We start from the raw sequence: 4,113 nt of genomic DNA, 5'->3' as shown, positions 1-4,113 counted from the left end.
ACTAAACAAAATCGAGTACGCTGATTCCGAATCTGAACTCAGAATTGCTGTAGCACGTCAAGATTTTGAGTTATGCGCATAATTATATATTAATACTATATTAGAATCAGGAATAGTTAAGTTCAAGGTAAATATTTATTATAATAGTATATTAGTACTGTATATACTAAATTTTATGTTCAAGGCAAATAGTATTGTAATATAATGATGCATAGGATATTTACGTTAATGGAATACTCACTTTATTTTTGATATGCTCAGCTCAGAAATGTTTGGGACGCTTGCTCTTGCGCTTATGCATCGTGCTGGTCTCCCGTTGTAGGAACCAGCAGTAGTCACCAATCATGTGTGGAATGAACCGGCCTTGATACCTCGTTACCATCTCAGATATGTCCTGGTGGAACCTCTCACCATGCTCATCACTAACGGCACCAAGATTCGTTGGAAAAAAATCGAGATGAGAATGCAAGAAGTGCATTTTAAGGGACATTCGGCATCCCATTCATTCATACGCTGTTAGCATGTTGTTTATTAAATCAGCGTACTTTTTAACTCAATGATTTCCAAGAAAGTTCTGTATAACTACCACGAATGTACCTTATGCTCAACTGGATTCAGTTTACCTCTAAATTGCTATCAGATATCAATTCTCTGATCTCGGGTCCAATGAAAATGCCTGCTTTCAGTTTTGCGTCACTTTTCTTTGCACCAAATTTTATTTTTAGGTATTGGAAGCCACAACTATCGTGTGTCATTGCTTTTACAAAGTCTTTCATGAGGCCGAGTTGATGTGAAGGGGTGGAAGGAAAATCTTTTACCAGTGGCATATGCTGCACATTGTACTGACCAACTATGCGCTCATCTTTTAGGCCAGTCTTTTACTGTATAACGATTGCTGTCGTCGCGGCTGTTCCAAACACACAAGAAGCATATATTTTTGGTATATCCCAGCTGCAGTCTTAGGAGGTGCTAAATCACCTTTAAATCACCACAAATATTTCACTTATGAACTGAGTAATTAACTCCTTTCAGAAAGAGTTCCATCGATTCATAAATTTCTTCCATACTGACAACATGACAAACAGGAATGGAAGGTTTTTCATTAACATTATGTGACAACACAGCTTTGAGGCTAACCTTATTCGAGTCTATAAACAACCTCCATTCGTTAGTCACAACACGTATCCTAGTTTTTGCATGAGTGCATTAACGTCAGTACAGAAACAAACATTATTTTCTTGCTTGTAAAAGATAGATAATCCTTTATGGCGAAAACGGAAAATGGAAATTTTCTTATCTTGCTGTTGGAGATTCTGTTGTTGTAGTTTGGATGCCAAAACTTCTGTTTTCTCCTTTGACAATGATAGGTTTCTTACTAAATCGTTCAAATCTTCTTGATTAAACTAGCCTGGCTGGCTCATTTTTTTTTTTTTTAGAATCACCTACCTACTTTTCGTTGATAGGAGAGTCAGGGGGTTCATCGTGCGACTTTCAAGATTTTCAAGTGAAGTATGGGAGAGGGGAATTGGGACAGGGTCTTCGAAGTCATGTGGGACCGGTTTTAGAGCCGACTTACAATCTGCATACACAATTTTTGCTTTGGTCTTTTCTGAGAAACCACTAATATTAGTTATTAACAATCAAAGACATGGTTGGTTGACTCACGCCATACTATTGGTACAGCAAAAGGCATTCCCTTCCGTTTTCCATTCAGCCGAGGTACGCACCTCTTGTCTTGGTCCCCAACTTTTACACCCGAAATAATATTTATAGGCAATTTTTAATTTGGTGGTAATGTTCCTCCGCGGAGCAAATTTTCCACAGACATAACAAAAGTTGTCTGGGTAATTCACACAGCCTTTCCTGTTCATGATCTAACACAATGAATACAGTTAAAACAGTAATCACGCAGGGTAAGAGATACACATACCACACGTGACAGCAGCACAAATGACACTGAGAATTACCAAGAACTAACTGATGTATTTGGCATTGAACACAATACGTCAGCGCCATCTACGGATCTAGTTGTTTTCATTTGCAAAATATGCATTTTATGAAAGGAAGTAAATAATTTGAAAATCGGCTATAATAATGTAGCTTTCCAGTTTCATTGCTTTGAAGGTACGATGTTGTGGAGAAAAAAGTTACAGAGGTTTAAAAATCGAAAAAACTGTATTTTTAACCAGTAGCGAGACAGAAATTTTCTGCGTTTAGCGGAGCGGTGCAAACTTTAAGGTTGTACCGTAAGACCCCAAAATATATGAAATGAAAAACATGTAAAAATACTAACACACAGAAGCACAGAAAAATATGTATTATTCTAACACACAGAAAAATTCAAACAAAACACGTGAGTGAAAAGAATCAATATAGATAACAGCGACACAGACAACAGTGAACCACTGTCACGCTGTCTGTTGATTGACTAAAATTAGCCAAATTTCCCAATTTTAATTCCAAATAACATCAGATTCTTTAAGTTACGAGATAAAGAAATTGGTTGATCGTAATCAAAATTCAGAGTGGCATCGATACACCAAAATTGAAAGCAATCCGAGCAAATTTAAGGCGGTGTGGGGGTCATTTTGCGAATGAGAAAGACTATATCCCCATCTATTGCTAAACTTAATAATAAACTTTCTCATCGTTTGTTTTATTGATGTTATTTCTTTGATTTTGAATGAAGACAGCTTTGATTTTAACAAATTTTAAAACACGGCCTATATCTAGCCGAAAGTATAGTAATAATCTTGCGCCTGCGCATAACTCAAAATCCTGACGTGCTCGGAATCAGCATCCTCGATTTAGTCCTACTTTTACTTCAGTAGCAAAATCTTTGTTGTCCAGTGATATTATTAATTTCTTTCTGCTATAGGTCCAAGGCTAGAAATTTGGGGGAAGAGGCGAGTCGATTGTTAGTCAATTGGAATAGAAAAGTCGACCTCAAAACGTAAGGGCGAAGAGAGAGAGAGAGAGAGAGAGAGAGAGAGAGAGAGAGAGAGAGAGAGAGAGAGAGAGAGAGAGAGAGAGACAGAGAGACAGAGAGAGAGAGAGAGAGAGAGAGAGAAGAGAGTACGAATCGACTGGTGAAAATTCACTATCCCCGTTTAGTCTGGTCTCATTCTGATTTGGTTAGTGACAACATTCAGTTTGTTCTTCTTTAGAATTGGATGTAGCCCGAAAATGATTAATTTTTGGCAAAATTTATACACTGTTACATAGAAATAACGAATATATTTATGAACACTCAAACATACAAAGTATTCCGTAAAAACATTAAACTGCTGGTTTCGCACACACACACACACACACACACACACACACACACACACACACACACACACACACATACACACACACACAAACACACACACACACACACACACACACACATACCATGGTTTATATATATATATACATCCTCTGGAAAAATTATTATATATATATATATACTATGGATAATTAATTTTTATTGGTAAAATGGCCTGTACATGATACAATAATCGTTCTAATATACATTTTCACATCAAGAATCAAGTAAAACAGATGCAAAGTAACGGGATCATTTATTCCAAGATGGGTTAATATAAACAGCTACTTCAAACAACATACATGTCATTTACTGGTTTTCCATTCCCACTACTTTAGTTACTTTAACGCGAAAATTGGATATAAAAGTAAGTCAGAACTTTAAAGTTTTGAAAAGTTTTTAAAATGTATCTTTGAATAATGATAATAATAATAGAGATCATATGTCCTGTTATTTTATTAGATTCCGTATTTTGTATATTCTGGCCAATTTTTCTTTCTATTTTTATCATTTTTCACGCGATAAATTCTAAAATTATCTCAACTTCATTCTCTTCCCCGTTATTTTTTGTATACAACAAGAAGAATCGCTTGATTCTCCTTGCTACTTTCTATCATTGTTGGATGTTACCGTCCTTCAATCAAGTGGCCGAGAAACTAATCAGCTCGATCTAGAAATGACTGAAATGAGAAAATAAATATATATATACATGCATAAATCTATCTATCTATCTATATATATATATATGTGTGTGTGTGTGTGTGTGTGTGTGTGTGTGTGTGTGTGTGTGTGTGTGTGTG

The 4,113-nt window shown here is 36.0% G+C and overlaps 1 protein-coding gene across 1 annotated transcript in view; it reads left to right on the top strand.

The window, feature by feature from the left end:
• The first annotated feature begins 3,560 nt into the window (after positions 1 to 3,560).
• LOC106879412 (uncharacterized) overlaps positions 3,561 to 4,113 on the top strand; it is a 74,840-nt gene continuing 74,287 nt past the window's right edge. The window contains exon 1 of the mRNA XM_014928966.2: positions 3,561 to 3,680. The gene's annotated coding sequence lies outside the window, so the exon portion shown is untranslated. The remainder of the gene's footprint in view (positions 3,681 to 4,113) is intronic.

The sequence above is a fragment of the Octopus bimaculoides genome, chromosome 4, assembly GCF_001194135.2.
Source record: "Octopus bimaculoides isolate UCB-OBI-ISO-001 chromosome 4, ASM119413v2, whole genome shotgun sequence".
Classification (NCBI taxonomy): domain Eukaryota; kingdom Metazoa; phylum Mollusca; class Cephalopoda; order Octopoda; family Octopodidae; genus Octopus; species Octopus bimaculoides.
Note: the sequence above shows the minus strand (reverse complement) of the source record. Positions and strands in the feature narration are given on the sequence as shown.